The following is a 25,736-nucleotide window of genomic DNA, read 5'->3' as shown; positions in this document are numbered from 1 at the left end:
ACACCATACAATAGCAGAAACACTAAGGTTGAGCAATTCTTTTCCTCCTCTGTTCAAAGACTAAGCTGAAAAGTTCACTTTTGTGTCACAAGGGCTTAACAGCAATGCTATTTTCTTTCCATTGTTTCAAAAGATTAACAAGTAAGAGCTGCCACTCCATCTTAAATCTATTTACGGACCATAATAATAGCTGCTCACTGAACTCACTTTGAAAAGGTGCACTTGAATTTGCTTTGACAAATAATTTGCTGCGTTCTTGGCTAATCAGAAGCTAGTTTGACATATTTATAGAGTGCACTGCTTATGGAGTCTGTATAAAATGGTCTTTATTAATGCTTGCCTAATACAACAGTGTCTCAGTCTGTGATGGTGGTTTCTAGGTACTACAGCGATACAAGAAGAGCAACTCAGCAATCATTTGGTCTGGCATGATTTAAAGTTTTAAGTTAAGTGCTTTATCAAAGCACTAATTCTTTGTGGTCGAGAGAGGAGTGAAACTGGTTGCAAACCAGCTGCTCTGGCACTACATTCATTTCTTATCTGAAAAGGCAGAAGTATACACTTATTTTCACTCAAAAAACCAAAGAACATTCTTCATCTACAAATGTCCTACAGATGTTAGGAAGACTAAAACTCCCATCATGGCTATGTAAAAAGAGAAACAACATCTTCACCAAATCCGTGTGCAGAAGAGGATACTATTGCACAACTCTATTCAGCTGGCAGAAGTCCCTTCCTCCCACAATGGGACCAAAACCCTGAAACAAATAATCCCCTTAATGGTGCAAGCCTTCAACTCTGAACAGTGATGGGAGTGTGACAAAAGTTTTAGCTGGGCACCCTGCCACCAATAGACAGGAAAACGTAAATACAGTTGTCTTCGCTGACCACTGTTGGGAGCACTAGCATGAAAGTAAGACTATTAGTGTGTTGCAGCTTTCTGTATATTAGGTAGAAAGCACAGGATTTGATACAAGTCGCTAGACTGCTTTATAAGCTCTTTAAAAAAAGAAGTTCGAGTGTTTCAAAGAGCATTTTGAGAACTTGTTTGCTGCTTGACAGTTTGGACAACAGCAAAAGCACAAAGAATTCAGGCAGATGTTTCCAATGGAAAATTCAGAAATGTAATATAGACGTTGTACTGCTGATAGAAGAAAGTGCAAGAGCTCAGCCCGCTGCTGAGGCCATGAACGATGTGCTTTGAACATCACAGTTTTAGGAGTACAAGCTGAATCCTGTACATCCTCTCTTCTAGGTAAAGCACCCTAAGCCTCTCTGTATGCATCCCCTCAGTGCACCTTCCTACAGATACCACATCTAGTGCATTTCCCCCCCCCCAAATCCACCCCAAGGGAACAAGGAGCTGACAAAACCTGATGCTCCCCGAACTGGCTGCTGGGTCAATATCCTTTCTCCCAAGGGAGGCTTTCTCTAGAGGCTCCTTTTTCTCCCATGACATTAATTACATCTTCCTGCCCCTTTATCCCTACTTTGTGTGTTCACAGAAGGGGATTTTAGTTTCCATTAACGCTGATGTATGGAATAAACACTTTTCCTATCTTACCATCATTAAGCCAAGTTCTAACCTTAAGTAGGAATTTCTAAATCAGTTATGGGTATCAACAGTTATGCACAATCAATGTCTGGTTTTACTGGTGATCAGAAGCATATACCTCAGTTCTGCAACAAACACTCAAAAACAGAGTTACTCTTTAGGACCAAAATGGGACAAGAAAACATTGATGTGAAAGCTTATATATCCTAACAAGGCAAAACAACCTCTAACACTACCTGGAAAAAGAAACAAACAAAGTAACACTGCATCGGAACAACCCGAAGCCACTGCCTGGGAAAAACACAGTATAACTCTTTCAGACAACTTTAAAGGCACAACAAGGAGTTGGCCACAGGCTGCTTGATACAAAATATATCAATCAATGGCATTCATGTTTGTCAGAGCTACTGTAATGGTCTTGTTTATGCTTAATTCTTCCTGCTCCCTGTTGGGCTTAAGATCCCAGGTTCTGCTCTCAGTAATTGCCTCCCTGCCCCTCGGTTCATTTATTCCTGTTGACTCTTTGATTGGGGGAGGTGGCAGATCTGCGAAGTTCCCCACAGACCTGTTGCTAAGTCACAGCCTCACATAGTTCTGGGCTAAAGATGGTCGTTCACTTCTGCAGTCAAGAAATAAACAACAAACCTCCTCCAGATACCTCACAACACCATCTCCTTCCACCAACACCACTGAAGCAATGAAGCATCTCTGCTAACAAGCCAGCTCCGGCCCAGCTCCCAGCGCAGCTTTCTGCCAATGACTTGTGATGATGCACAGGAACCCAAGGACTGCAGAGTTACAGAAGCAGAGGGTCCCTTCCTGCCTCTCGTACCGGCACAGCCGTGTCTGCCTGCCCACACCCGGGCGCTGCTGGAGGACACCGCGTCCCCCCGCACTGCACTACGGCTGTCGGCGGCCCCGCAGGCAGACACACCGCCAGCTGACAGCTCTACCATAACCAAGCCGCCCCCTTTGATAGCTGAACGCTTCTCTTCACCGTATCAGGATGCTTCGGACGGCACTGCCAAAGGTTCCCAACCCGCCATCGGGCTTTGTTACACGGAGCCGCTTCTGGCAGGCACTGACCTGGGTGCAGCGCTGACAGCACACACACCCCGCTGCTCCCAGCCAGGAGGAAAGCGAGCAGGCTGCAGGAGCTCCCGGACCTCCCTCCAAACCCCGCACCGTACACTCAGTACAAACAACACCCCGCTGCCACCGGGCAGAGACAAAAAATAATAGCAATAAAAGCAGACAGCTCCCTCCTCTCCGCCTTCCCCTCAGCGAGGCGGCAGCCGGGACCCCGCACAGCGCTCAGAGCGGGGAGCGGCCATCGCGAAGGGCGGGCGGCGCCCACTTACAGCGCGGCTCCCGGCGGCAAGATGTCTCCCGGCGGCGGCCCCGCTCCCGCTGCCTGCGCTCCGCCCGCGGGGCCAACGGGAACGGCTGGACGGGCTGGCGGCGCGATCCCACAATGCTGAGCGCTGCCTGGCGTCACATCCCCCCATCCCAGCCCTCCTCCTCCTCCTCCTCCTCCTCCCTCACGGCGGCTCTACCCTCACAGAGCCGCCCCCTGCTTCGTGCCGGTCCCCCCTGACGCAGCCCCGCCTCCGCCTCGCCCCCTCCTCAGAGCTCCGGCCTTGCTTCCCCCTCACCTCCAGCAGCACCCCCCGATGGCCCTGAGAAGCCTCCTGGAAGCTGGCAGTCAGGCTTCTCCGTAGGGAGCCGCTCCTCGCCCGCAAATGTGCTCAGCTTTTAAATCCTCAGAGAGTGGGGAGGACAAAGCACAGGGTTAAGGCTGTATTCTTTGCCCGAGTGGCGTTTTCTTGTTCGAGGGGATGAGAACCACTGACTGGATTATTGCTGCCGCTCGCTCTGCTTCTCGTGCTGTACAAAAATGGCTTGCTGCCATTTTGCAAAGGCCCCAGATGGAGCTTCAGGAGGAATTCGTGCTGTGGAGGCACAGATGTCCTTGAGCACACCTTGCTGTGCTTCCTGCTTCCCATAGTCAGCACAGGGCCCGCTGTCCCCTCAGCACACCTGTCCTCATCCAGCTGCTCCCAGGCCCTTCTGCTGTTCCTCTGCAGTGCAGCCTGTGGCCTTCCCCAAGTGCTTCTTCCTATTCTTTGTAGGCTAATAGCAGTGTCACTGCTATTAAACCCTTGGTGAGAAGGGCTGAGGAGCAGCTGGGAGAGGGAAGGAGCTTCTCTCATCTACTCACACTCCAGCTCTCCTTATTTTTAGTTTGTCATATGAGAAAGAGGGTGGTATAAGGAAGAAAGGTCAGGGACAAAAAGCAGATCGTCCTAAAGAGATGAAGGTTAATGTCGCACCTGGTCTGAGAAACATCACTTAGAAAAAGTTTCTAAAACAAAGGGAGTGAAGGCATAGCACAGGCTAAGCAGTGCACAGTGCATCCAGCCTACAAAAACAAAACCCTGCCTACCGTGAATGTAAGGATGTGAGTACATTCCTTATTAGGCCATCTACCATGGGATCGCTGCACACAGCTGAGGACACCCCGTGTTCCCATCAACGTGCTCCATCTCCCACCTCCTCCTCTGCGTTCACACTGCAGCCAAGCTCCACTCCCTTCCCTTGCCCACACAGAACCCTTGCTGCAGGCTGCAAAAGCACAGAGCAGAACAGCTCCTGTGGTGCTTGCCTCACCCCACCCCACTTTGCTGTCACCCACACAAATGTTACTAAAAAACAAACCAACCAAAGACACCCAAATATCTCTGCTGTCAGAAAAAGCTGTAAAGGTCTGTGTGGAATCTGAAGAATATGTAACATCACTTGTCTAATGGGGCTGATACAAATCTACCAGGCGAAGACAATTACCTCAGAAGCCAGCATAGCTTGCTTTCTGTGCCCTTCTACTGTCATTGTTCATATTGTCTCTTTTTAAAGGGAATCTCTAGATTTTGAGCTTTTGAAGAAAGCTTTCCAAACACAACTGGGGACAGGGGCTGGAGCTGTCTGAGTTTGCAGAGTGCCCAAATAATTTGTTCCTGGAAGCTGTGGATGGTCCTTTTAACATTAAATTCGACTGCCTTGCTTCTCACCAAAGGACAAATTCATCATACTGACTGTCCACAGGGTCTGCAAAGATGGTTCATTCTATCAGGCTTTGAAAGCACACGGCATGGCACAGATAATTGTCTGAAAGGGAGAATTGCTTACAGAATTCTGTAAATCAACACTACATAAACTACCTCTCTAAAACAAATCCTGACTTAGGTTTTATTCCCTTTGCCAAAGTAGTGATATATTTATTTAGATAAAGAATGATAAAATGCACCTTTCTAAGAGCTTTGCTGCCCTTATGGTTTATATAAACAGTTGGTGTTCTCACATTCCCATGGTCATACTCATTTTGACACTGACTCTGTAATCAATATGAGCGACACCAAGGGACTGTTTGTAGAAGACAGTTTTGAGTGACTAGGGATCTAAACACCTCACTTATTTACTCAACATAGACAGCAGGGAAGGAAATATTCCTTTAGAGGGGACAGAGTAATGGACGGGGAGGGCGGGGGAGGGGATGCAGCTGATTTAATCTTAAACATAGATAAGCATTTTTTCACATTGGAATAGCTACCTTAATTCTGATGGTGTCACCTCATTAGTCGCTGGTGTTTTTGTGTTTATTACACTGGATATTTCGAATGCGTGGCCTCAGTTACTTCAGTTTGCTGAAATATTTCCTCAGGATTTAACATGCAAAGCCAACAGACTCCTGCTGGTTTCCTTCCACCTTCACTTGGTAGAGAGAAAGTTCAGATTCCTCAGGCATGACCGACCTCTCAGGAGGGGCTTCTGAAACTCCTTCAGTTGCTTATTCTGCTCTCTTTCTACACACTATACCACTAATCCATGCTTCACTTAACCCCTTAGAGTCAGGTAGCAGTCACATCTATGTGCCTATGGTATGTGTGGTGCCATTAACATCCTTGCATTCTGCATCAGATGGGCACAGTGACCTCCTCCCAAATCCAGTCAATGCTCATCATGCTGCTAATGCATTGCACAGACCTAGAATCCAACCCTCCTGACAGCAGAGGGTATTAACTGTGATTTCCAGCAGGCTGACACTGGCCTCCATACAGATTGCTGTAATCCAGCATGATTGTTATTGTCATGAGAAATTCTGCACTGAAGAAGTTGAATATATGTGGAACAGGTCTTTTCTTTCACTTAACCCTGCCACCATAAAGATATACAGATCCAACACTACTCAAAATTAACCCATCAGAATCAGGAGCTTTTGCAAGCAAGACTGATCACGAACACCAAGCACTGGTGCTGGAACATATGCTGGTGTGAGTTTTGGTATATATTTTGTGCAGGATCAGAGCCATTGATCTTAATGATCCACTTTTGGTTCCATTATACAGATAGAAAACTGCAGTTTAGTTTCCAGCATGCCCAAAAAAGCAGCTTTGTGAGCTGCTGTTTGATATCCACTGTCCTCTACCACAGTCAAACAGAGTTAATTCCGTTTTCAGGTAGTCACTCTTTGCTCTGACGTCCACATCTCAAAGCACTGTTGGCTCTATATTGTTGCCAGGCTTGTTATTCTGTAGCAGAAGTGTCAACTGGTGCTAATATGTTATGGTTATATTGATACATTTCAAGTGGGTGTCTGGGACTCATTTTCCAGACTGGTAAACAGCCTGCAAGGTACAGCACATAATTGACTTATTTTGTTCCAAACCTCTTTTGTAGCCAGGCCACCTTTTGTGCAGTTCCAAAAACTAAGTGTGGGATAAACCAAGTTCTTGAATAGCTACACCATTTTTGTCATTGCTTTTTTTTTTTTTCCATTTTAAATCTGGAATATTTAAAATTGCACTTTTTAAGCTGGATTATGAAGTCCCTTATGCAGATAAATGGATGCTGTGATTAAGAACATGGCAAAGTTGGCACAATCACAATTAACCTGGAGAGTAAAGAAAATATTGACCTCCAATATGACGCATTTCAAAGCCTCCTCCTTCAACATAAAAGCCACCTAATGCATTTCAAAATGTACTTCATCTAAATAAAAGATAGATGCTGTTTTGAGTTATAAAACCTGTAACAAAACTGCTGCAGTACGACGCAGTGACATCAGGAAACATCAGTGCTTATCTCTCAGCAGCATGGAAGAAGCATGCTCTAAAATAAGACTGAAGCACACAGAGCAGGAGCGCTTGTCTGGCTCCAATGTCAGCCCTGTGCTTGGAGCATCACCTCTTTCAGGCTGTGTGTTAAGCATCACAGCTCATTTTCTTCTGATATTCTTCTGGCCTCATGCATGACTGCTTTTTTTAATGTCAAGTGGATGGAGGAAAAGTTCTGTGTTATTGTGCAAATGAAGAATTAAACCTAAGAGTTATGATTTATATCATGAAGCCAAAGGATTCAAAATTATGTCCCATGATGATCTGCTCAGAGATTCCTTGTAGCTGGTGGAAAGCTTGGTGGATAGTCATGCAACAACTCATGTTTCTTACTTTTAGTTATTAAATCCCATAGCTTCCACAATGTTAATTTTCCATGTAAGCAATAGCTCCAGTTGCCAGAGGGATTTTATGTAATTGCAGATAGTAGGAGACAGAGTCAGTAATTGCAGAAATGCAAAGGGAGATGTCCAGGAGATGATCTTCTATTAAGATGTGGCTGTTGCTATGGAATACTCTACTAACTGCTCCTCTGTGTGAGAGCTCCACAATGCATCACTTCACATAACAGGTTATTTTTAAAACAAAGCAATTCTCATTTCTTTGCCTCCAAGAGCAAAATCAGATCAAGTCTCTGAGGAACATTAATAGAAAAAGCTCCTGTGCTGGACAAGAGATATTAGCTAGAATATGGTTCATGGAGGAATTGAGAGACTCAGAGCCTGCTGTAACACCATGCAGGCAGCACTACAGTCAGGGGCTTACAGACTCATCTCATGAGATAAACCCCTACCTATTAAATTAAAATCTGCAGTTGTGAAGACCCTTGTCATAGCAGACAGAAGACCACTAGAGGCAGATGTTCTCAATTTAAATTGAACTTTTTAAACTTGCTTACATCTGAGCAACCATTGCAACATCTGTTTATTCTGAAATAAGTTCTTGAAACATAACGGAAAGTGCAGCAGTGACAGCAGAGCAGCAAGGTCCGAGGATGCAGCAAGTGAGGATTTGCTTGAATGCAACAGCTGTGGGCGCAGAAATAAAGGAAAGAAGCTTCTTGTCTTCAGAAGGCCTCAGGTAAGTAAGGATCTCTAACAAGATTGCCTCACTGCCAGCCTTTAAATGATGTCTGGTGGATCCTGGTTCCACACATTCTGGTCACTCATCTGCATTGCATACACCTGAGCTCCCTCGCCCTGCCTTCCCACAAGGTGTTCTATCACTTTTTCAAGCCTTGACTTAGAGTTTCTGCTACACTTCTCTGTGCAGATAAAGGAGTGTAAAGCAATCAGTGGTGGTATATCTGTTTGCAATTGAGACTGAGGTATAAATTGTCCCTGTTTGTGGTAGAAGTGGCCGAAGGACCCAAGGAAGTGGGTGCTGGGGGAGCAACAGCTGCCCCACTGCTTTGCTGGGCTGGGTGCTCCATCCCTGTCTGGGGAATATAATCAGGGTGGGCTAAGAAAACAGGTATGGGCTGTTATAAACGCTGGCTCAGCAAGATCAGCCAAGTTACTTTGGTCTACTTTCAGCTCTTTGTGGAGTAGGAAAGCTATTCATAAGGACAATAGAAAAATCATAATTCTGGATTATACATTAATGTGAAGTTCTAGTGCTTATTTCGGTTGTCTCAAAAACGTATGTGTTGAGAAGTGTCTGTACCAACTGGAACACATGGAAATTTTCCCATTATTAGATGGGAAAAAAAACCACCTAAGAAATAAAGAAAGCAACATCTCCCTCTGTGGGAATCACCTGTACTGCACCCCAGCCTCTGGCTCCCAAACCTGTACAGAACTGACCACACATACGCAGCCACTTCTGCTGCTTGCAGATGGGCTGTAGGGCTGACACTGAGCACATGCTGCAGGGATGAACCATAACCAATTATTCTGAACCAAAGCCTTGGTTTCGTGATAACTATTCAGAACTCGTGCTTTTAAAGGGTTTACACATGCTAAGGAGAAACCCAATGATTGTTTCTGAGTTTTGCTTAATTATTTATTTATTTTTCTTTCCTCCTTGTGCTTTGCAATATGATTGTGCTCCTATGTCCTTTTGATGGGGTAGCCAGCATGCAACTAAGTGTGCATCCCTAAGACCATATTTCTACACGAGGCCTGGAAGAAGGAATACATTATACAAAGGCAGGAAAACATCAGTTGAACTCAAGCACAAGTCTAGAGTTGTGAGTCAGGTTTCTTTGCCATTTTCACATTATGTCACAGAATACAAGAAGAATAAGCAGGTATCTTTAATGCACAAATAGGAAAGATTCATTTTTCTTCCTTCCTTGAAGAAAAATAACCTTGATGTTGCTGTTTTCACATAAAGCCCTACAATTGATTTTGGTGTTATGCTATTCCCTTCTAATTGTTCCTTGCTAATTCATCTGATTATGTTTTTGGTCATAGAAAGTGGCTTATGGCAAGCATTGGGCTGAATATCAGTGAGAAATATGCCAGGATATTGGTTTGGAGGTGTCTTGAGTCATTGAGAGACTCCTGGATGAACTAGGCAAGCAGGGTTAGTCTCATGTGCTGGTTGACCTCATCTCATACCCTGGAAATCAAAGCATTCTCCAGGTGATAGTTGTGGTGAACACCTTCCAAACTTATCATACAACAGAAATACAGACACATAAATGGCTTGTTGGAAAGTAAATGAATGTGAAATACGAATATGAGAGAAAATGAAAATCCAAATCTTTCTATGCATATTTTGAAAGGGAAATAATATTTAGTGACTTGCAGAGCACTGATTGTTGTGGACAAGGCCCACGTCTTGGGAATATGCCTCCCAAATTAGTTTTTGATTTCTCTATATGCTCTGAACTGAATTCTCAGAGGTTTCCATCTCATTAATGTGATAAAATTTCTCTAAGGCCTGGACAGTTTTTAGAAAGTAAGAGATGTGCAGTCTTATGCTAAATTGCCCTTATCACAAATGGAAGCATTTAGTAGTGCACAGCACTTGAACACATCTCATATTCTTACACTTCTTATGCCCCTCATATTCATCTGCTTTATACATCGTTTTTCCACTGAAGTTGTTTTTTAGGTACTAAAATGAGGAAAACAAAAGCCAATTTTTCTTTCAGAGCATGGTTTTGTAAGAACACAGGAACTTTCTATAAAATTAATGTCCGCTGTCTGCACCAAATTCATCACCTGGATTTGCATGCATATGCAACATGCTCTGTGTATGTATGGTTAAGTCCAGTGTTACATAATTATTTGACATTTGTGGGAGCTGGATTTGGCAAATGAAGCACCACCTGGTTACTCAACCACTCTCAAGCCTGCTTCATAAAACATAATTCCTTCCTTCCTTCCTTCCTTCCTTCCTTCCTTCCTTCCTTCCTTCCTTCCTTCCTTCCTTCCTTCCTTCCTTCCTTCCTTCCTTCCTTCCTTCCTTCCTTCCTTCCTTCCTTCCTTCCTTCCTTCCTTCCTTCCTTCCTTCCTTCCTTCCTTCCTTCCTTCCTTCCTTCCTTCCTTCCTTCCTTCCTTCCTTCCTTCCTTCCTTCCTTCCTTCCTTCCTTCCTTCCTTCCTTCCTTCCTTCCTTCCTTCCTTCCTTCCTTCCTTCCTTCCTTCCTTCCTTCCTTCCTTCCTCCTCCCCCTCCCTCCCTCTCTTTTCTTTCCTTCTTTTTTGGAATGATGCAGACATTTTTTACTCCTCCATAGTCCAATCTGCATTCCAATATTTCTACACTGTTCTGGCTAACATTTTCAAAAGTGATCAGTGATTTTGCAATCCAGAGCTGTGTCTATTAAACAGAGGTTTCAAAATCACTAATCCCCTTGGAATGTCTCACCTAGTCTTTTTCTCAGTTGGATGAATCACAAGATTATTCTTAAGCCTGTAACCACAGAAAAGGGATGAAGCTTAAGCACCCTTGGTGAGAAGACATGATGCCATTAAGGAGCTCAGCCAGCAGGTGGAGTTTAAATTGCATTTAAGCAGCGGACTTCGGTCTCAGTTTTAGGCTTAGTGGGAGATGTGCTACTGGAAGTGCCTCTTAGCGACAGCTCTGGATGAGCTTTGGGTCGTTAAAGCTTCCATTTGCTGTCAGACCATTTAGTTGTGTGCCACGTCACTGGGATATTGTTGGCATATTAACTCACTCACACTGACTTTGAAGTATGAGTGGTGGAGTACTGAATAATAGTTACTATATGTAAATTAATTTTAAAGTCATCTGTCAATTTGATATGCACCTGAATCAACAAGAAGGGAAAAGGGACACTCAGCTGACCTGAATTCCCATTTTAGCTCTTTTATTTTTTGCCTTAGTTCCTAAGAGGAAAAAGATCAGATAAGATTTGATGGCAACGTTTCATTGCAAGCTGCAGTAAGAGATGAGAGGGTCAAGAAGTAGCTGACAAAAATCATAATGTTCTTTTGGTAGCAATGGGAGGCAGATGAGAGAGGGGTTTATTACATCTGTCACTAAGCTGTATTATGAATCCAGAGCTGAACAGCAGCCAAGGCAAGAGAAGCCAGAGCTGGCCAGCCCTTGGAGCAGCATGTCTGGGGCTGGCATCTGCCTGGGAATGGAGCCAGGCTCCAGGGCTTATACCTCCAGCCCTGAGATGAACTGTGTGGTCTGGCATCACTTTATCTTATACCGAGAGCTTTGGCTTAAGGTTAAAGGCAAGACCTGATTTACGAGCGTTGCTGTGATAAGCTGCTCTGTTCTGGAGGCAGTCTCTGCTCTTATACCAAAGACAGCACAGGAAGTGTGCAAGGCTGCAAAGAAAAACAATCATGGGCTGTGCTTCAGCTAACGGAGATATAAGCACTGCTGGCATCCACAGAAGTCCTTCTGGACTTCTTTACAGCCAAAACCAAGCAAATAAATAAATAATTGCACTGTGCTGTAGGGATTTGAGGAGTGAAATTTTGTACCTTTCCAGCATGAATAGCTTGCAGAATCTCACAGAGTTGAAGACTATAAAATCCAGGATAATACCGGACAAAGAATGAGCAGGAGCATGTAAAAAGGAAAGAGAAAGCCAACAGGCCAGGCAGCTCAGGGCCTGCCAGGTTATCCTGACTTCCTCTGAGCTATGTGGGAGAAGAAAGTAAATTGGCAGCCATTAAAGGCAGATGATGACACAACCCTATTGCTTCTGAGACAATGCGAATTACAGACAGAGGACTGATGAAAAATGTGTAGGCTGAAATTTCAGTTTGTGGAGGCAACAGAAAAGCTACTGCTTTAATCTAAACCAGATCCATTCCTGAACTGGTGGCACTGAACCTGTGACAAAGGGCTCAGAGAAGAAATACAAAGCAAAACCAAAAGCATGCTCAAAGACATTGACCCAGGCTGCTGAAAACTACTGAAAAATGCCCAGGTTTCAGAGGAATTGAAGCATCTTCCAGGTCCTGGCATCTACATCTGAGCTCATGTTGTGAAATCAGCAAGGCACTTGCTCAGCAGAGCTCCTGGGAAGACAGAAGGAAATAGTGGAAGCCATAAAACTGAAGAGTGAACTGCTGTTAATGTCTCAGCACCCATCAGGGACACAGCAGCCAATGAGCAGGAGGACAAATGGTGCTGTGTCCAAGTAACATTAAACAGAGCTCCAGAAAGAATTTACTACCAAGTACCCTCTGTTCAGCGAATGTGTTCCACCTGGCAAAAGGGAAAAACTTCTCCATACTGAGTACCAAGAATCGAAAGTTGGCAAACACTGCTGGGCAAGGCAAGCAAAAGCTGGGCAGCATCTCAGGAGCAGCCCATCTTGCTGTCCCAGGCAGCACATCCCATTTTCTCTTGCATCAGCCTTTTGATTATCACCTCAGAACTTAGCTGTGTGACCACAGTCTGCCCCAGTCTTCCATCAGCTTTGCTGATGGATGGACCTGCTCCATGCCCAGTGTTCCAGCTTCGTGCTATCCTGCAGCTCACTATCAGGCAGTGCTGAGTCAGCAGCTCACACCATGGTGACTTCTTATAGAAAGCTGCAAAAACTAAAGAAAACATCTGGCATTTCACACTTGAAAGGATACGCTGTAAAACGCCTTCCCAGTCTCCCTATGCAATGCTGTAAACCTCCCTAAACTATATGCAGGATACTCAGCCAAGATCAGGCTGTTTTTTCTTTTATTTCATTCTTTCTCATGTCATTTTCTTTAGACTCCAAGCAAAATCTAGCAGGCAATCAGTGGAGGATGAGGCCCTTGCACCTGAATTCAGACAGGATCCCAGCAGTTAAGCAATGGTTGGGTTCCCACACATCAACTGCAATATTTCCAACATGCTGATTTTTACTTCAGACATCAAAAGAAGTGAACAGGCATTGAAAAAAGAGAAGAGGGAAAGAATTCTAAGTTGCTATATAAGATAAAAGGAGAGAGGATGAGGAAGCATATGATTTTACCTTTTAAGCTGTGTTTGTATCTTAGTCCATCAATCCCCCAATGAACTCCAGTTTCACTCAGTTTGCTGCTCGTTCAGTGTGACCTTGTCCTTCCCAGACACTGGGGAGATGGAAACAACTTCCTATGAAAGCATTGCAAAACTGGCTCTGCTGTTATGTCTCTGTGCAGGGGCTGAACTAACTTTGGTCATTTCACATTTCCCATGGATGAGCAGTGCTTGGGCAGCCACCACTAGGGCTAAAGCACTGTAATCCCCCTGTGTGCTTTGGCACCCAGAGACATCAAGAAGAGGCCAGTGGCATTTTAGGGATGTGCCAGAACATTGGCAAATGGCACGCAAGCGGGGGAGAGCCAGGCTTCACTTCATTATTCAGTAAATTACAACAGATGGTTTTAAAATTACATCATCTGCTGTAACTTCTTGTTTTCAGCAGAGATTCATGCCACCACCTCAGCCTGAAGACAAAGCAGACAGTGGATGTTTTATATATTTATTGTTGCCCGTTTTTACCAGTGCAAGGCTGCAAGGAGGGAGAAATATAAGATGAGGAAGTGCCATGGGAAAGTATTATAGAAAATTGTCCCCCAAGGTTTCTAGGAAACTGGTGTTTCTTTCATTAAATACCTTGCTCCAGCGCTTTCTCCTGTACTGCATAGCTTTATGTGTGCAGAAGACCTATGACAGGCTGTCATCAAAGGCTATTGCTTTATTTAGGCTGTTCCCCACGGTGTATGTTCATGAAATTGTCACCTCCTGCTGCAGTGAGAGCTGTTTGTGGCTGTGGCTGCTGTGTGCATGCGTGCTGCTCCTCTGCAGATGGCTGCTCTGGAGTTGCTGTGATACAAACACAGCGCTGATTTGCAATGCTCCTTCCTTTAAATTCGGGAAATAGCTCCACAGGCCATGAAAAGCAGTAGTTCAATGGGCAAGTGGAACCCCTAATTTTTGCTATCTGACTAGATTAGCTACTGAGGTTATAATAAGGAGGTTGTGATCAGTTAGCAACATATAAGAATTGCCATTGACTGTTTATAAGGGGGGATTATAGAGTGAGAAACAAATGGATTTAACACTGCAGCTGGAATGAGCAGATATAAGCTACTGAGTCTGCAGGAAGATCCATCAGAAGAAAATTTGCTGATTTGATCTAATAAAGACCTCTGTCATACATAGTGAAGATGGGTGTTTTCTCATTAGGCAGCCCTTGCAGTGTATTTCATAAGGCAGTTTTGCTTCCCTTTATGATGTTATTCATCAGTACTCTGGACTGTGTAGAACACGAGTACAGCATTCTCCCATTATCCAGACAGCATTAGCTACATTGGACCTATTCCTCTGGAAGGAGCCCAGGTGATCTGGTTCTGTATTAAATCACTGAGAAGTACAACCCCAGTGACTATATTTTGGTTATCAGAAACACAAACACTTATCAAGCCAGATTTAATCTAATTAAACAACAACAACAACAAAATAACATAGGAATGCACAGTGAGTACAGCAGAATGTGGTGAAGACAGCTTCTGTACAGAGAGATGATGGAGTGTAATCGTATCCAGGAGTTAGTCTGTACTTTCAAAGAAGGAATAAATCCTGAGTGTGGCTGCAGAACAGCCAGGGAAAAGGGAAAGGGGGGTGCTGATGTGCTTCAATATGGTTTTGTCAATGGTCAGAGGGTTAGAAAAATTGGGTGTAACTCCAACATTTCATTGTCAGTGTAAGGGTACAGGAGGGGGACAGTGGTGTGACATCAGGTTGTGTCCCATGCACAGCTGGACTGACAGGAGGAGGTCCCTGGTTTGCTTAAGAACATAAAAGAGTTCTGTCCTGCTCAGTGATCTTTCTGTTTTTCCTCATGAGCACCAAATACACAGAGACCTCACTGCAGGAGGTATCGCCTTTCATCCATTTCATAGTCTGTCTGGTACATGAAAATTGTCAGGAATATGAGCTGGTGCTGTCCACATGCAGCTGGTGAGTACCAGAGGTGGGATTTTCATTCCTGGAAGTATCAACCTTTCCTCGCGTGTCAACTGAATTTCAGCCTGCACATCTCATGTTGTCATCAGAGAGGTTTAGTTATGAGATGGAGATGGAGAGTCTTTGGCATTCCAGAGATGCTCTGTATAGCTTTAGGCAGCTCTTAGCAGGATAAAGCATGTTGAGAGAAGATTCTACACAGGTGATAGGCAAATAAAGGGACAAACTGACTTCTTAAAGAAGATTCAATCTAAGTCTTCACTTGAGATCTTCCCAGATGTGACTGTCATTCCGAATGAGCATTCAAAGCAAGCATTTCTCTGATGCCAGAAGGGAAACCAACCTGTATTTTCCAAAGGAGAGAGTCATATCTTTGGTAAATGTGTGAGAACACATTGCAGCCCCACCCTTGAGAAATGCATATGCTTCCAATACTTAGCCTTTTTTCGCTGTGGTTTGATGGGCTTGCCACAGATAATTGTATTTTTCCAATTTGAACTTGTGAAGACTAAAGTAAACCAAAATAAATTTGGAGAACATGGGCATCATTTTTCCTTTTCTTTGTCTCATTCCTTCCTAGAGACATTCATCGTGTTCTGTAGAAAGATCAAGGTATAGCTCATGTTGCTTCAACTAAAAAAACAGACTAAAGGCCTTTTTGTTCATGCCTGTACCGCTGTGCTGAGCGCTCAGACCCAGCAGGCAGCTGCTTGTGATGACATAGCAGTGTTAGCAGAAGAATTACTTTATCATATATTCCTTTAGATCAAATTTGACCCCCCAAAGAGATTTTAAAAAACTTAAGCCACAAACATGCTGTGGTTTAAGAGAAAGAATGGAAACAACTGAAAAACTAAACTGAACAATGGCAGGATTCCCTACACTAATAAATGAATGCACCAGAATCCAGCCAAGTGACCAGGTGTGATGTCCAAGAGGTGGATCTCTGCAGTTCCACTCCAGATTTAGAGCACATCAGAATCTAAAGATGCTGTGCAAATGGCAATGAAGACAACTCACTTTGTTTGGGGTAGTCTCACATTCAGGCCAAGAGCAAATACAACAAACAGTGAGGAACTAAGGACAACTTCAAAACTGTCTTTGGTTAATCTAAACTGGCTTCAAAAACAAAAGCAAGCAACTACACTGATAGGAAATATATGGCACCAAGCTGTCAACTGGGGTAAACTGGCTCAGCTGCACTGAAAGAATGCAGCTGCATCGTTTGACACCAGAAGATGATTTGCTTGTGGTGTTTTACCCCAGTGAGACCTTGAAGATTTCAAGCCAGCCGCATTACAGAGATGCTCGTGGCTTAACGTGGAGTGGATGGCATCTCCACTTACCCTCACTGCCTGTGTGTGATCTACAAGTGCCGCAGGTTTGGTCCTGAATTGGTTGGGTTTACAGTTCCATTGCTGTGGTGTGGAGCACCAGCAGTGCTGTCCATCAGCCAGTAGGCTTCGGTTCAGTGAGAAGAAAATTACAGTTGTGATTTTTTATTATCGCTTTTCCACAACCTCTTTTCCTACTATTCATATTGCCTTAAGAGATTAGTTTTCTTTACCATTTAGCCTCTCTCAATATTGCTGCCTGAACCAAATTTATGTCTCGGATAAAGCTCTGTCCTCCTTTTATTGAATCCAGGTACTTTTCATAATGAAACTGAGGTCACGTGATCTTTGATTGAGGTACTTTGAATTCTTTATTGAAAATGTATATTATATATTTTTATGACATTAATTAAATGTCTCAAAATAAATGACAACATAAAAAATAATTAACATCCCCGTTTGGCTCATTATCTCTTTGGATTTGATTTGTGTTCGAAGAGCTGGAAACTCATCTGACCCACATAGGTTTAGATGTTTAGCAGTGCTGCCTCATGGCAAAGTTTGGGTCTGAACAGAGGGGGTTTGTATCATGAGTATGGTACTGTACTTTTTGATTTGCTTGCAGGCTCCTTGGGTAAATTGCATTCTCATCTATACAGGATGTTATTCCACCTTCATCACCACAGAGCATCTGAGTGCCTTCCAGCTAAGCATTCTGTGATCCAGCTAACATCTGCCACATTCATTCTCTCTTTCATCCTTACCCAAGCGTGTGCACGTTTTGTTGTTGGTTTTAGATCTACATGCTGCCATGTGTCAGTGTTACAGAAAGTCATATGTGCATCAAACACTCTTCTAAATAACCTGTATATTGATCTTGCAATACCCCTCTGGTTTATGACCTGAGATTCGGAAAGCTGAAATAGGAGGTTGCAGTTATTGCAATCTCACAGCAGAGAGATAATTATAAAAACCATCAGGATTTCATTATCTTTATGTATATTTTTATATTATTCCAGAATCTTGGAGATCTTTAACTGTGAATTAGACCATTTGTACTAGAAGCTGTACAGTCTGTACTTCCAGATCATTTACAATGTAGTTATAAGACAACGGATCTTGTCTTTTGATACATCAAACCATCTTATCATAGAAAAAAGGACACCCTTTCCTATTAAATCTCACAGAGAAGTTCAGCATACCTGAAGAATTACTTTTCTCTTTAGTCTGAGAAAGAATTCCTAAATAGGTATTATTAACATAGTTTTTAATTATTAATCATAATAACAATGTGCTGCACAAACACAGCTAGCTATGCCCAAAAGGTGTTTAAAAACTCCTGGTGAGCAGCAGGCGAGTCAGGTGCTGCTCAGATTCCAGCTCAAGCTCTGCTTAGGGCTTCCTGAGAGGAACCATCTGACAAGGCATTGCAGAGGAATATGGAAATGCTTGAAAGTCAAGACCAGTGTTAGAGGACGATTGACATTTATTGACTTCCTGCACCATCTAGTGGGGATTAAAATTAATTGCTCTTATTTTATGAGGATTCTAAGCTGTTCAGGATGCCCATGCTTTCCTCTTGTGGGTGCTGGGAAAGGTCCTGTAGGACCAAGTTCTCATTGTCCTTTGCACAACAGGACCAGGCTTCCTTAGAACCATCAGTGCCGCCTGAGACTGCATATAACTGTTATAAGAGCACATAGCAAAAAGCAACTCTTAGGAGTCAGCCCACCTGATCTAAGGCCAAGGTGGCCCATGGGGATGGCAGGCTTCATGGAGCAATGCAGGTGGACCACAGTGCAGGCCTTGAGGACATGACTGATGGGCCATTAAGAAGGCCTCATAGAACATTACTTGTGGGCCTTTGAGAAGGCTTCAGGGAGCACTGAGTGTGGGCAATGGAGCTGTGGGCATGCACAAGACCTTGGAGCCAGATATTTCTCTGTGCTGCAGGAGGCATAGAGGGCCATGATGATCAACAAAAAATAACTGCAAGCAGTTCTGGCAGGCTTTTGTTGAGTTTAGGGTGGTAGGATGAATTTCTAGACATCTAAATGTAATTCCCCCTCCTCCCTCTCTCTCTCATGCCCTGGTATGGGTTACATCTCTGAGGCTCTTCTGTGTTCCTAGGCTTTAGGAATAACATTCTTCATTAAACATTAATTTTATTCAGGCTGCCCAGAGGAGGAGCCAAGATCTGAGCAGGTGGAAGAAAAATCACTGATGTAACCTTAATACAAGGCATTTCCTTGAACATAATTTGCTTAATTATTGGTGAATGGGATGCCATTAGGTGATTACACTCCTAATTTTCTACTCAGGAAACAGCAGCTGGCTTTTTTTTTTTCTCTGTTGCTGAGCAACAGCTATGCTTTGAAATTTAGTTAAGTGCTAAGTGAAAAACATTTTTAAACAGATATGATATCACTACAGAGGCAACCCTAATTACTGTAAACAACCAGGAGGTTGCAAAATCCTACGTACAGAATACAATTTACGGGTAAAAGAGTTGTCCAGGTTAATTGAAAGGGAAGAATGTGCAGAAAAGTTCGAAGGAGAAAGAGCTCTCCTCCCCCAAGAAAGAGATCTAATTGTTTTCAAATGGCTGTGTTTGTTACTCCTGCTGCAGCCCTTGTTTAGTTAACACATTAACCTTCCCTTCTTAAAGCTGTGCAGTGAATGTAGTCAACCATATATGCATGCACCAGTCAAGCAATAACAAAAAGCACAGTCTGTCTGGGAAATCTGCATGTTACAGGCTGGAAAATGTTCTCTACTGCCTATTCAAGATCAGTGCTTATCTTGATCTGCCATTTTTGGCAGATTTAGTTTCAAGTAACAGGAACCAAGTGGATTTTAAATATTAAGAGCTTTGGTAGCTCTGCTCTCGTTTCTCTTGAATAAGCAAGAAGACCATGGTGGAGTTGGACCCTACAAAGGCATCAGCTTTAAACTTTCCTCCCTTTCCTTCATGTGATCCCAGCAATACATATTAGATGAGTGGTGATCTTGACTTTTTTTACTTTGGTCACTTTTGTAGTATAACAAATCAGAAAATATAAAGATCTGGATGTACTCTGTTCTTTGATTTCTCCTTTTATGCACAGGATTCCAGTTTTCCAACATGAATTTCACTCTGGCAAGAACATCACTTGTTTGTTCACATAACATCCATTTCTGTTTCCTACATTGCAGTGGCAGAATTTCCTATGCCTTCACCTTAGGCCTTTTTTCCCTTGTTAACCTCGGGCTGAGGCTACCTGTCACTGCAGGCAGATACCTGCTACACTACTTTGTTTCAGTGTTTGGAAGGATCTCCATTACACTGCACTGATTTTGATGCAAGAGAGGCAACTGATGTATGGAGATTGTTACTATATCTCTCCTCACCCACAAGGCAAAGAGAATCCCACCATGGCAATATGTAGTTGTATTTCTCAATATTTGGATTGCCAAGACTGCAATACATGTTGTTGAAATGTCTGCCTCATTGGACCTACCAATGATACCCAGTGTAGGGGTCTTGCTTGCTTGGCACTGACAGCTGTCTGCTAACACACTTCTTAATGTTTTCCCATGCCCCAGCAAGGACAACACACCTCCTGCTTTTAAGTCTTCAAGTGCAGTAGGAAGCTGCCTAACAAAACTAAACATAAAGAATTTAGTTTTCATTAGCATTTCTGAACATCCATATTTATACTAACTGAGAAGAAAAAAGGCATGTCAGCAAGTTTTTGGTGAATATTCTATTGCGCTCACTTTCTTCCTCTACAGCTTTTTTGTTTGTTTGTTTTGCTTTTATTTTTTCAGTATTCTTTTTGCCAAACATCCCTTAATTGTGTCTATTGCTTTGACAGACCTGGCAGATTTGCAGGCAGAGATGACAGCAGATTTTGTGCTGGGCATGTAAAAATAGAAGCTCCATGAATATCCCTCTTAAAAATCTGGCTTTAGGGATGTATTTCATTTTTGGGAAGTTTCTTGGCATTTTTGTTGCCCACTGATTTCCAAAATAACGGTTAGCCTTAATGTATCTGTCCCACTAACACCTACAGGCCTTGCCTTCTTTGGTTCATGTTTTCATTCTGATCACAAATACAGCAAAACCTGATCTGAAACTTGGATGGGTGTTAATAACTAATGGACCCCAACAAATCGTCTGAAATACAAAGGTGGGTCAGATGAATGGTTCGTATAAAAGAAACTCCCGGTGAACCATCAGGTGGGAATTAAAATTTAATTTAGAATGTACTATCACTGTTGCGGTGGTGGTGGTGGTGATTTACTTGATTGACTGCTGGTTTCTTTCACCTTTGCAAGCCTTAGGTTTTTACTATCTGAGGAAATTAAGGCTGAATTGCAGCAGGAAATTCCTTGTACCCAGGTGTTTCTGGTTATCCGATTAATAACTCGGCTAGTGGGGAGGCAAGGATTAGGATGGGATGGTTTGGAATCTAAATGATTCTCATTGCCCGGTACCACACATTGACATTCTGGCAGCTGCTTTGTTTGTTCTTAGTGAAAGATGGGAAAATCCTACTGAGCTAAGTAACAGGTCCAAAGAGCAGCGGTAGTTCCATTGTTCTTTTTCCATAGATAGGGTGAAAATCTAGTTTTATAGAGTTGTCCTGATTTAATGGACTGAATTTAAAAAAATAATAATAAAACACACTGTTGAGTTCTGCTGGATTGTGATTTGAGTCACGTTAATAATCCAGCTGCATCTCCTACTGCTGCCCCTCTCCAGCCTGCCTCATGCTAACTTTTCCTCCTGGATGTGTGCACTTAATGGCTGTGAGTCTGGTCAGGCCCTGGTCAGCTGGAAGGCCCCCAAGAAGCTGAACTGCTCTTTTGTGAATGTACACAGCCAAAATCGGTGCTAATTCAGTGAGTGAGGACTCTGAGCTGGAGTTATGTGGTGAAGATACCCAGGATGCTAAGTGAAGTTATTTCATGTTAGGAATGCAGGAGTAACCCTCTTAATTAGGGTCATATTCACTAGATGGTTTGAGAGTGACTGAGACAATAACAAATGTTCTGGTGATAGTGGACAAGAGCCTCAGGACCAGGGAAGTTTAGGGATGAAACACAGGGCTCTGTCTGCCCTTGTGTATGGCCCGCTGAGTGAGGTTTGCCTTCGCTCTGTGTGACCCATTCCTGGGTCCATTAATGTTACCCAAACATAGGCTTTTCCTTCTGCCTAAGGCTCTGTTGCCCTCAGTGGTGAGACCATGGTCCAGAAACAACTCCACAGCAGGGACAGTCAAGAAAATACCTCACAGATTCTCCACATAGAAAACAAAATACAAATTAAGTTCTTTTCTCACTTCAACTTCTCATGAAGATTAAAAAGATTAAAAGAAACAGAAAAGTCATTTTCTTTGCCCAAAGCTATATTTCATTTACCATGAGTAAATCTAAACAGTCTGACCTACAAGACTGCTGTGGATGTGCAGGCTGGCAGCCTGACTTGTAAAAGAAACAGAGAGCAAGCAAGCTAAAGAATTACTTCCCCAAGTCTTCAAAGCTCTAATTTCTACAGACCTCTGAGCTTGGTTGCATTGTCAGAGCTAAGTGGATGGAAACAGGATCATTTCCCTTAAGCAGTCATTAAGGAAAATGACTTCAGATTATTATGGGTTTCAGGTACTGTTGCAACAGCTTGATGGAGTGATAAACAGTCACATCTTCCTGCACTGTGCAAGCAGACACAGTCTCAGGTTTGTAAAACACCAACAGCCCTACAGCTCCCCAAGGGCATCAGCTCTCCTCCCTAGTGCTGCAAACTGCAAATGAAATAGCCCCAGAATGGAGCAGAATAATGTCATGTAAACCGCCCTGGGTGCCAAATGGAAATGTAATTTGCAGGCATGTGTCAGCAGAGAAAGTCCTTTCCTACAGGAGAAGAAATCCAAGCAGCCACATGGAAATACTTTAATTCAGCTTTAGCCATCACAGGAGATGGCTGCTGCAGAGCATGGGAGCCAGGCAATTTGGTCCTGAACTTTACACGCAATGCCAAGAAATTTTAGGGGATGTGGAATCTGTAATGCAGCATTACAGAGGCAGGAAGGGAACTGGGGCAAAGCTTTTGCTGAGATGATCAATCCATTCGTTGGAGCCACAGCAGGCATTCGATCCATGAGGTGGTTCAGGAAACCTGCTCACTCTGCTCTTTATTTATGTCATGAGACCTACACCAAGCCTGGGGGCTGTCACCCTCTCTGCCTGTTTCTGAGCTGCAGGATGCAGCTGATGCCCATACCCGTGCTGATCCCATGCTTTGGCACTTTCTCCCTCCCTCCCATGTCTCTCTGTGAATCCAAATAGCTCCAGGGTAGGTGAATTTTTCCACTCTGTTCCAGGTCTAATTTCTCTTTCAAACTAGCACCGTATATCTTTCCCCACCTCCCACTTGTCACTTTATGGCTTGCTGGATCTGTTTCCTTTAATGCTTGAAAATATACAGTTAAAATCACCTTAAAATTACTAATATGCCTTTTTATTTGAAAGGCTTATTTCCCTGAAAGGCTTTCCCAGTCTTATATGAGGGCATGCTCTCTAATATTAAATATTTTTTTTCAAAAATGGGTGCACATCTGTTTGATATTTAACTCAAAACAAATGGTGAGAGTGGAGAACATGAGCAAAATTACGCTTTAGATAGCTATAAAAGGTCATTTTTTCTTTAAACTACAAAGGATGAATAGGGGCATATGACACACATAATAAAGGCGAAGATAAGTTTAAAATGCCCTCCGGCTGTTCTGAGGTCAGCTGCTAGCTTACAAGAAAGGACACATTTTGCCCTTCTTGTTTTCTGCCACCCAAAAGTCTGGAGGAGCAAGCTGGGTTCAATGTGTGAAGAAAGTCACCCAATCTCTGCTTTAAAACATATATTTTCTTCCATTGTTTTCCACCTGGATACTGAACACTTGAACCTGATAACTGAATACCCAGCCCTGAACCAGCCCTGCTTCTTGGAAGCTGGAAATTGAAGGGTTTCTCTTGTCTTGCTGAAAGAGTCATTGCCTGTGCCATGGCATACACTGAGAAATTCCTCACTCAGATGTTCCTTTGATTTGCCACAAATATGTGTGTTGCATTTTGTCCAGGACAGAAGACACTGATGGAGACTGAAAGCAAGCACAGTGCTTTGGGGCACTTTTCCATCCCCCAAATGGTGCCATCAAACCAGGCGGTTTGCTCCTGGCTGTGGTTTCAGCCCGTGCTGGTCTCTCTCGACAGAGCTTGGCTGGGAGCCGTCAAGTTTCCCTGAGCACTCCCCATGAAGTTGCTGGGGGAAATGAAATGGGAAATAGGCCATTTCTCATTTAGGGCTGGCGCGGTCCCAAACCAATGGGAGCAGATGAGATTTCCAATAAAACCCTCATGAAAGGTGAAGGAGCAGAGAGACAAGATGCTGGCTGCAAACTGCCTCCAGTCATCTGCTCCAGAAGCACTGTGAGCCGGGGCAGGGCATGGCTGGCATCCTGTCAATACATGAGAGGGGGAAATGCCGGCTGGAATTTGGTCATCAGGTGGCTGTTGTATCTGCCAGAACATCTTTTCTGCTATTAGAGAACAAGATTAGGGAAGAAACATGGAACACAAGGTCAAAACCTTACATGGAGCTCCATCCTTCTTAATCTGCAGCCAGGGATATTTGGAGCCTCGTACTCGTTTCTGTGCTGAAGGGGCAAATTTTGAGTCTTTCTTTGTAAAATAGTGTTTCTTTTGAGCTGGGTCCCTCAAACACTCACATAGGTCATTTATCCCTGTGGGAGTTGCTCAGGTGCTGTCAGAGGACCAATCTGCAAATAATGAGGTATTCCTACCTCTTAGACATGAGATATGTGTGCACATTTAAAACATTTGGAGCAGAAATTCAAGGCATTTTCAGAGCATTACTGAGCTTTGTACTCCAATCTGCAATCGCTAGAAAGCAAATTGTCCGTAGCTATATCTCATAACACATAGGGTATTAATGGGAACCAGGTATCCTCCTTCAAAGGAACAGGAACATCAAGAATTGTATCTGTTTCTCATGTTCTAGAAAGCATTTCACAGTTTTAATGATTATTCAAAGGGGAGGGGAAAAAAAAAGAGCTGGACAATAAATTCAGGAGCCAGCTCAGTTACAGAGAGATACAAACAAATCCTCTGGCTGAAATGTGCCTTAGGAAAGGCTGATGTGCCAGTTTGTCATACCAGGCACAAGAGCTGCCAGCTGCCAGAACCAGGGCATGCTGGCAAGGAGCCGACCCAGCTGCCTTGGTTACAGTGCCATTGTAAACTTTACTTCTTATGCTCAGCGTGTACTGAGAGTGATCCCTTTGTTCCATATGGCTTCCATATAGTGACACTGCATCCTGTGTAGGAGAGGTCAAGGAGTGGATTATCAGCAAGTGTTTCAAGTCAAGAATGAAGGGAGCTGGCAGGGCAAATCTGCACAAAGCCTGCTCTGTGCTTCTCATCGGTGCAGTGACCCCGGGGTTTTGGTGCTTGTGCGTCCCCCCCTTCTCCCTTCATGTGTTGAGCACAGCACGGTTGAACGTGTTAGCACAGCATTTCCCTGGCAGGTTTTTAGACACAGAACGAGAACAAAAGCAGTGCTGAAAGCCTGGCTGAAATGTGTAGTTGTGAGCAAGCAAGCTCATAAGTCTGCAAGGGAGCAGCACAAGGAAAGATTGCCTCCCATCGCCAACCTCGTCTCCATTCCCATCTCTTATCATCTCCATCCCATCCACACATCTTGCTGCCCAGCCCTCCTGGGTCTGGGCACAGAGTCATGATTGCTGAATGTTCCCATGATCCTATTGACCCTGCTGTAATTAATGGAGAGAGAAGGAAACGTTCTCCAGGATGATTTTCATCATCCTGCTCTCAGAGCATTCCTTGTCTGTGGGATGGCATTAGGAGAGATCTCTGCTTTGCAAGAAGAGCTTGATTCCTTAGAATCATAGAATCCACACTGTTAGAAAAGACCTCTCACATCCCCAAGAAGCCCAGCCCACCCCCACCACACCCACAAGTGCCACATCTCTGGTTGTTCTGGTACATCTCCAGGGACAGTGACCCCACCACCTGCCTGGGCAGCCTGTGCCAGTGCCTGAATGATCTTTTGGAGAAGAAATTGTTCCAAATATCCAATCTGAACCCTCCCTGATGCAACTCGAGGCTGTTATCTCTTGTAATGACCTTAAATGAGTAGATCTTACTGCTGTGGTGCTTAAAACATGGCAGCATGTCCTGCTCTGGTTCTTCTCCCCACTGCAAATGGCTGTAGGTAGATTTGGGTCAA

General features: G+C 43.7%; 1 protein-coding gene across 21 annotated transcripts in view; it reads right to left on the bottom strand.

Annotated features, from left to right (window-relative positions):
* The window catches only part of MACROH2A1 (macroH2A.1 histone), a 53,449-nt gene extending 40,067 nt beyond the window's left edge, over positions 1-13,382 (bottom strand). For 14 of the 21 annotated variants that reach the window (XR_004308885.2, XR_001558157.2, XR_001558156.2 and 11 more), the window contains exon 1: positions 2,917-3,031. The gene's annotated coding sequence lies outside the window, so the exon portion shown is untranslated. Of the gene's footprint in view, positions 1-2,916; positions 3,032-3,210; positions 3,733-13,119 lie in introns of those variants that run through there. The other 7 variants (XM_085532123.1, XM_085532127.1, XM_085532124.1 and 4 more) reach the window with 6 other exon arrangements.
* Positions 13,383-25,736: the final 12,354 nt, after the last annotated feature.

This window comes from Coturnix japonica, unplaced genomic scaffold (assembly GCF_054131305.1).
Source record: "Coturnix japonica strain WE unplaced genomic scaffold, WE-NBRP24 Scf048, whole genome shotgun sequence".
Classification (NCBI taxonomy): domain Eukaryota; kingdom Metazoa; phylum Chordata; class Aves; order Galliformes; family Phasianidae; genus Coturnix; species Coturnix japonica.
This window is presented reverse-complemented; position numbering and strand designations above follow the sequence as displayed.